The following is an 8,829-nucleotide window of genomic DNA, read 5'->3' as shown; positions in this document are numbered from 1 at the left end:
TGTTACTTAGAGGGGCATTTTCAAAAGAAACATTTAAATCAGAATTTGGATGTTTTACAAAGACGTCCAAAATCCGAACCGGGAAGAAGGTCATTTTTTAAAAAGATGGATGTCCATCTTTTGTGTTCAAAAATACCATGGATGTCCTGTGATTTGGACGTTTTGCGATTTGGACATCTTTGATTTTCGGCAATTTTCGGAAAAAAAAATGTCCAAGTGTAAATTGTCTAGAATAAACCATTGAGACGTAGGAGGTGCAGCATTTTTAGTAGACTGGTCCCCCTGACATTCTAGGACAGCAGTCGAGCACCCTAGGGGGCACTGCAGTGGACTTCATAACATGCTCCCAGGTACACATCTGACCATTGCTCTCTTACTTTGTCTGCTGACCCCCCACAAAACCCAACTGTACACCACTACCATAGCCCTTATGGGTGAAGGGTACACCTATATGTGGGTACAGTGGGTTTCTGGTGAGTTTTGGAGGGCTCACAGTTTCCTCCATAAGTGTAACAGGTAGTGCGAGTATGGGCCTGGGTCCACCTGTCTGACGTGCACTGCACCTACTATTAAACTACTCCAGGGCAGTGGCATACCAAGGGGGGGGGGTGTGGGCGGTCTGCCCCGGGTGCACGCCACTAAGGGGGTGCCGCGCGCTGGTCAGCTTCGTTCGTTTCCATGCAGAGGGAGCATGGGAGCATGAAAACGAACGAAGCTGACCGGCGCGCGGCACCCCCCCCAGCAGCGTGCACCCGGGGGAGGGGGTTATTTCGCCGGGGAGGGAGGTGTCTTTTCGCCGAGGGGGGGGGGCGTGCTGCACCCTGGGGCGGGGCGCATCGGCGATCCACTGCTCCTGGGACCTTTATGCGCTGCCGTGGACCTGAGTATGACATCTGAGACTGGCATAGGGGCTGGCATGAAATATTTTTAAAGATGTTTTTTGAGGGTGGGTGGGGGTTAGTGACCACTGGGGGAGTAACAGGAGGTCATCCCCGATTCCCTCCGGTGGTCATCTGGTCATTTCGGGCACCATTTTTGCCTTATTTGTAAAAAAAACATGTCCGGGTGAAAACGTCCAAGTGTTCATCATGGACGTCTTTGCTTTTTTCAATTATAGGTCAAAGACGTCCAAGTGTTAGGTACGCCTAAGTCCCACCTTCGCTACGCCTCTGACACGCCCCCTTGAAATTTGTACGTCCTTATGATGGACTGCAGTTGGAGATGTCCAAAAATTGGGTTTCGATTATACCGATTTGGACGTCCTTCTCTTTCGAAAATGAGCCTGATAATCACATCTGTCATAGGAGAATACCACAAAACATATATTAATCCATCTTCTTAGAGATTGTAAGCTCTGTTGAGAAGGGACTGTCTACTCATGTTCAAGTGTACAACGCTGTGTACATCTAGTAGCGCTATAGAAATGATAAGCAGTATTAGTAGTAGTAGTAAGCTTCACTTTAGATTTCAATAATAAAGCTCTATTATTAAATAACATTCTTTTATAAGTATGCTGAACAAAGGATATAGAGCAACCTCTATTTGATAATTTTTGCTTTAATACTTTTGACATTTAAATTTTACACGAGTAGACCAAGGGGCTCATTAAAAAAGAGAAAAACATCCAAAAAGTGTATTAAAGCACAATTTGGACGGAATTCTTCTCAAAATGTCCAAATCAGTATTTTTGAAATCTATTTTGCAGATATCTATCTGTACATTTCATTTGTAGTGCATCCAATTCACAAGGAGCATGTTGGTGGCCAGGGCCGTGCCTAGGGTCTCTGGCGCCCCCCTGCAGACTATCAGTTGGCGCCCCCCCTGTAGACTATCAGTTGGCGGCGGCGACACCCCTCCCCCCGTGAAAATGATCGCTCACCACTTGCCACACTGACAGGAATTGTCAGCAATATTCTTAGAAACAAATTGCTATACATTGCAAAATAAGATAGCAGATGTAAATTCTCAAAGTGGACATATTCCAAACACTAAAATGAAAATAAAATGATTTTTTTCTACCTTTGTTGTCTGGTGACTTTCTTTTTCTGATCATGCTGGCCCAGTGTCTGATTCTGCTGCTATCTGTCCTCTTAACTCCATTTCCAGGGCTTCCTTCCATTTATTTCTTTCCTTTCCTCCTTTCTTCTTCATTTCTGGTCCTCAGCTTCTGCCTATTTTCTTCATCCATGTGCAGTTTTTCTCCTCTCTTCCTTTTCCCTCATTTCATCTCCTTCATCTCTCTTCCCTCCCCTCTATGTCCAGCAATTTCTCCTCTCTCCCTGAGCCCTGCCCTCCCATCCATGCTCCTCTGTCCCCTCCATTCATCCCTATTCAGCAATTCCCCTCTCTCCGTGAGCCCTGCCCTCCCATCCATGCTCCTCTGTCCCCTCCATTCATCCCTAATTCCCTATCCAGCAATTCCCCTCTCTCCCTGAGCCTGCCCCTCCCATCCATGCTCCTCTGTCACCCTCCATTAATCCCTATCCAGCAATTCCCCTCTCTCCCTTTCATGACCCCCCTCCCATCCATGCTCCTCTCTCCCCTGTCCTCCCGCTCCCATCATGTCCCAGTTGGCCTGGCCCGCCCTCTCCTCCCCTCCCTCTTCGCATCCATGCTCGTCTCTCCCCTGCCCTCCCGCTCCCATTGTTCAACTGCCCGCCCTCTTCTTCCCCCCCAACATCCCTTTTCTTTTTTTTTCTTTTTAAATTTACCTCCATCTTTTAAAATTTACCTCCGTGGCGGTCCAGCAGCGCAGCGTCAGTGAAGGAGGTGGCGCTCCCGACATCACTAGCCTTCCCTTCGCTTTGTTCCGCCTTCTTCTGACATCAAGGAAATGACGCTGCGCTGCTGGACCGCCACGGAGGTACATTTAAAAAGAAAAAAAAAAGAAAAGGGATGTTGGGGGGGGGGGGGGAAGAGGGCGGGAAGTTGAACAATGGGAGCGGGAGGGCGAGCGAGGTGAGCATGGTGCGGCGGTGCCCCCCTGCCATGCTTACTCCGCTTACTGTGTTGGCACGGCCCTGTTGGTGGCATTTTGAAGGTTGGATTAGGGCGTGCTTATCACCTGGATGTTTTACAGCTATAATGGAAGGAAACCAAAATATCTAGGGCATAATCTTCAATGTTTCGGTGTAGACCTGTTTTTCTAATGAAAATGACACAAAAAGGTGCCCTACATGACCACTGGAGGGATTCAGGATGACCCCCCCCCCCCCCCTTACTCCCCCAGTAGACTCTGACCCCCTCCCACCCCCAAAAATGTGAATAAAAATAGTACTCACCAGCCCCTATGACAGCCTCAGATGTTATAGCCAGGTCCATTAGAACAGCATACAGGTTCCCAGAGTAGTGTAGTAGCAGATGCAGTGCAGTGTAGGCAGGTGGACATAGGCCCATACCTCCTCCTACCTGCTACACTTGTGGTGAAAACTATGGGCCCTCCAAAACTCACCAGAAACCCACTGTACCCACATATAGGTGTCCCCTTCATATATAAGAGCTGCTGTAGTGGTGTACAGTTGGGGGTAGTGGGTTTTAGGTAGGTTTTGGAAGGCTCAGCAGACAAAATAAGGAAGCAACGGTAAGGTGTGTACCTGGGAGCATTTATATGAAGTCCATAGCAGTGCCCCTTAGGGTGCCCCATTGCTCTTCTGGGATGTCTGGGGGGCTAGTCTTCTAAAAATGCTGGCCCCCTCCTACATCCTAATGGCTTGATTTTGTGCCTTTTTAAGGTGTGTTTTTTTTCCCCCGAAAATGGCTTATTTTTCTGTTTTTGAAAATGGGTATACTTCCTATTCAGATTTGGTACATTTAACACAAAATGTCCAAAGTCCAACTTAGACACATTATCAAAAATGCTCATCCAGGGGAGGAAGTGACGTCACGCTAGCAAATGGAGCAGTGAAAACGGAGCTCCCGTCCATCAGCGCTAAAATAGCGATTATATAGCATTTCTGCCCCCGGGGGAAAAGCGGAAGACGCTGCGTTCGGCAGGTGAAAGCAAGCCGAGCTGAATGATGTCGCAATCAAAATCTAAAACGCCGGATTTAGCGGCTTTTTCCTATCAGCAGAAAGCAAAAACCGGTGGGCAAGTGGCGGAAGAAGATGGCGCCCATGCGTCGAGAACAGCGCAAACAGTCTCAGAGCCAACACGAGGCGAGCTGCCGATTGAAAGAGCGGAGGCAGAGCCAGAAGTATGGGAGAAATTATGCACCTGGTTCCAAGAAATAAAAACGGAACTAAAGGAAATGCGCAGGGACTTTGCCCAATTGAGTACTGAGTTAAGAGGAGAAATATCAGAACTGGGAAATCGAGTGATGGAGGTTGAAAATGGCCAGGAAGAACAAGCAGAAGTGAATAAGGCAGTTGAACAGCAGCTTACTGAACGTAAAACAGAAGCCCAGTACCTCATGGATAAAATTGAGGACTTGGAGAATAGGAGCAGACGCTCCAATATTCGTATTCGTGGGGTACCTGAGTCTCCGGAATTTAACAATTGTGAAGAAATAGTGCAGTCCATAGCAGCGCAAGGTCTATCTACAGAGGGCTAACCATATGATAAAGCCACCATCCATTTAGAGCGTGCGCATTGCGCATTGGGCGCCAGGAAATCAAACCAGCCAAAAGACATAGTGGCATGCTTCACAGACTTCAAAGTAAAAGAAGCAGTGATGAAGAAGGCGAGACTGGTGAGCCCCGTGCTCTGGGAAAGTTACCCGATTGAGCTATATCAAGACATTTCAGCCATAACCCTGAAGCGTCGGGGTGAGCTTCGTCCACTAACAGCGCAACTTAGAGAGGAAGGAGTGCCATATAAGTGGCAGTATCCTTTTGCGCTAACCTTTGTTTGTGAAGGAAAACAGAGGAGAGTGGCATCGCTGGAGGATGCGCAAGAATATCTGAAACAAAGGGAGACAACGGATGACCCGCGACATAATACACAAGGAGAAGCAGTGCGGGCCACCAGGCCCAAATGGCAAAGAGTATCGCAAGGCTGCGGTCGTCTAAGGAGACAGATATCTGGGAAGCAGCTAGGCTCACAAATCAGAGAATGAAAAGAACAACAAGGCGCCATGAAAGAAGGAATAAAACCGAGCAGCGTAGCAGTTAAATGGTGAGCGAGCCAAACCACGGGGGTGGAATTATGGAACAAGCTGAGGGGCGAAGGGAGACGTCACTCCTCTCAGCAACAGACATGCCTCAAGAGGGCTTTGGGACATGTCTTTTTTTGCAATGGGGGGGGAGGGGAAGGAGGGATGGGATGGGGTCCATATCTCAGTATCTGGTGGTTGCTGACTAGGCTAGAGCACAGGGGAGACATGTATAGAGAATGTTTAATTGTGTAACTTGGAATGTTAAGGGCCTTAATTCCCCAATAAAGCGCAAACAAATGTTTACAGAAATGTTAAGAATGAAGGGCGATGTAATTATGCTGCAAGAAACGCATTTAAAGCATTGTCATGAGAAATTGATCGCCCATAGGAGGTATCCAATAGTACTACATTCAACAAGTAGTCAAAATCACAAAAAGGGGGATGTGTTTATAGCCTTTCTGGATACGCTCCCCTGGGAAATTATCAAAACAGTGTTGGATAAGGCGGGCAGGTTCCTTTTGGTAGTAGCTTCACTATACAACATGCAGTATACATTTGTAACACTATATGCACCTAATGAAGAGCAAGGTGAATTTCTGGAGGTAATTGAGCAAAAACTACAACACCATGCCCAAGGTCAACTATTGATGGGAGGAGATTTTAATCTGACAATAGATCCCCAGTTAGATAACTCCTCGGGGCAAGCGGCATATGCTAGGAAAGACAGAGAGGTCTTGAACAGCTTTATGAAAAGATGGGACCTAACTGATTTATGGAGAGCAACACACAGGCAGGACAAAGATTTCACCTTCTACTCAGCAACACATAACTCCTACTCTAGGATAGATTTCTGGTTAGGGGATGGGGTAGTGGCCAAAGCAATGCAGCAGGCATATATAGGAATACGCACATGGTCCGATCATGTCCCGGTCCTCTTAAGGCTACAGATTGGGAGAGAAGTTGGGGGACAAAGATACTGGCGTCTAAATGAGGGACTCCTAAACGACCCAGGAAATGTGGGAAGGATTGAACAATATATAAAAGATTATCTGGAGTTTAATGATGTGGGAGAAATCCACCCAGCGAGCCTATGGGAGGAATTGAAGGTAGTGTTGCGAGGGCAGCTTATTGCCCTTAAGGCCCATCTGAAGAAAACAAAAGAAACTAAGGAACGAGAATTGAGGGAACAGATCGAGCAGGCAGAGAGGAAACATAAAGCTGACCCCGGGGATAAGAAGGCGATGATAGAGCTCCATAAAAGTAGACTGCAACTCAATGAGTTGCAGCTGGCGGAAGTGGCCCATCAACTACAGCAAGTACAACAAGAATATTATGAGGTGGGTGACAAAGCAAGTAGACTGTTAGTGAATAAGCTGAAAAAGCAGGTGACTCATAATCAGATACATAGTCTTATAACCCAACAAGGCCAGACTGTTACAGTGACAGGTGACATTCAAGCTACTTTTCATGAATTCTATACTAGCCTGTATAAATCTGAAGTGGAGGTAACCCCTAATAATATAGAAGAATTCCTGTGGGGGATAGAGCTACCCCAGTTGTCACCAGGGGAAGGGACAAACTCTCGATGCCTATAGGGTTAGAGGAGATTAAGGAGGCGATTAAGGAACTTCTTGTCAGGCCTGTGTCACGAAAGTGAGCCCTTGGACCAAACAACGTCTGGCAGCCAGACAGTTCTGATCTTACCTGGAGAATCAGGCCAGAGACCTCCCAAGAAGGACCGGCTTAGGGCAGACAGAAACAAAGTCCAGGTTCAATCAGAGGTTCAAAGGCAGGCGGCAGGCAATAACAAAGTCCAGGTTCAATCAGAGGTTTAAAGGCAGGCGGCAGGCAAAAGCAAAGTCCAGGTTCAATCAGAGGTTCAAAGGCAGGCGGCAGGCAATAGCAAAGTCCAGGTTCAATCAGAGGTTCAAAGGCAGGCGGCAGGCAAAAGCAAAGTCCAGGTTCAATCAGAGGTTCAAAGGCAGGCGGCAGGCAATAGCAAAGTCCAGGTTCAATCAGAGGTTCAAAGGCAGGCGGCAGGCAAAAGCAAAGTCCAGGTTCATTCAGGGGTTCTAAGGCAGGCGGAAGGCAATAGCAAAGTCCAGGTCCAATCAGAGGTTCAAAGGCAGGCGGCAGGCAAAAGCAAAGTCCAGGTTCAATCAGAGGTTCAAAGGCAGGCGGCAGGCAAAAGCAAAGTCCAGGTTCAATCAGGGGTTCTAAGGCAGGCGGAAGGCAATAGCAAAGTCCAGGTCCAATCAGAGGTTCAAAGGCAGGCGGCAGGCAAAAGCAAAGTCCAGGTTCAATCAGAGGTTCAAAGGCAGGCGGCAGGCAAAAGCAAAGTCCAGGTTCAATCAGAGGTTCAAAGGCAGGCGGCAGGCAAAAGCAAAGTCCAGGTTCAATCAGGAATTCAAGGCAAACGGAAGGCAATCCAAACACAGAACTCAGGGATCCGCAAGTCGAAGCCGAAGCAACGAACACTGCCAGTGACTGCCCTTAAATAGCCCCCTCCATCTGGAGAACACTCAACAGCTGATAGAAAGGAGGGGCCCACAGCCAGCCCCAGGGCTCCGGATAGGCTGGTCCCAGAGAGAAGGCGGAGTCTAGCCGCGACCAGCCAATCCGGACCCTGAAGGGGCGTTTCCTCTGTTCCCAGGTCCCGCACCCGGAAGAGACTTGCAAGTTAGAGAGCGCCGGCCATTTTGGCAGCGCCGGCGCTCTCCGGCCGCCACCGCGCTGAAGCGGCGAACCGGCATAGCCCAGGAGGCGGGTACAACTCTCCGCCCACGCTGCCCATAGCCAGCGATACCCCGCTCCTCCCTGCTCGCGGAGAGGGGCATCCCAGCGGGCAAGGCGGCGCAGGTAAGGGTCGCGACAGTACCCCCCCCGTAAGCCCCCCCTCTCCGTCTAGGTCCAGGCTTAGTAGGATAACGAGAGTGGAACTCGTGTAACAAATCAGGGGCAAGGATATTAGCCACTGGCTCCCAGGAGTTATCCTCAGGACCAAAGTTCTTCCACGAGATCAAATAAAACAATCGACCCCGCTGGAGTTTAGAGTCAAGTATCTCTTTTACCTCGAACTCTGGATCAGGGTCAGAATCAGGAACCAGTATCTTCTTTGGAGCAGGATGCCAGTGGGAAGTCCTAAAAGGTTTAAGCAGAGACACATGAAAAGCATTGTGAATGCGCAGATTACCAGGTAAGTGAAGGCGGTAGGCCACCGTCCCCACTCTAGATGACACAGAAAATGGCCCGATGAAGCGAGGGGCAAACTTCAGGGAGGGAAGACGAAGCTTGAGGTACTTGGTGCTGAGCCATACTCTCTGTCCCGGCTGGAATACGGGAGCGGCACGGCGACGCTGATCAGCACATTGTTTGTACCGAGCAGCCGCCCTCCCCAACTGCTGACGGACTGTCCTCCAAGTTGCATGAATAGTGGTGAGAGTAGACTGGAGCAGTGGGGGAGCTGTAGTCAAAGGAATCGGAGGTGGAAGACGTGGATGACGCCCAAAAACAGTGAAGAAGGGTGACGTCCGTGAAGCAGAATGAAAACTATTGTTGTATGCAAATTCAGCCCAGGCCAGGAGATCAGTCCAATCATCTTGACGAGCATTAGTGAAGGCCCGAAGGAAGGCTTTCAGGGTCTGGTTTGTCCGTTCTGCCATGCCGTTGGTCTGAGGATGATAAGCTGACGAGAAATGCGTGGTCACCCCAAAGGCAGAACATAACGATCTCCAAA

This window comes from Microcaecilia unicolor, chromosome 2, assembly GCF_901765095.1.
Source record: "Microcaecilia unicolor chromosome 2, aMicUni1.1, whole genome shotgun sequence".
Lineage (NCBI taxonomy): Eukaryota > Metazoa > Chordata > Amphibia > Gymnophiona > Siphonopidae > Microcaecilia > Microcaecilia unicolor.
This window is presented reverse-complemented; position numbering follows the sequence as displayed.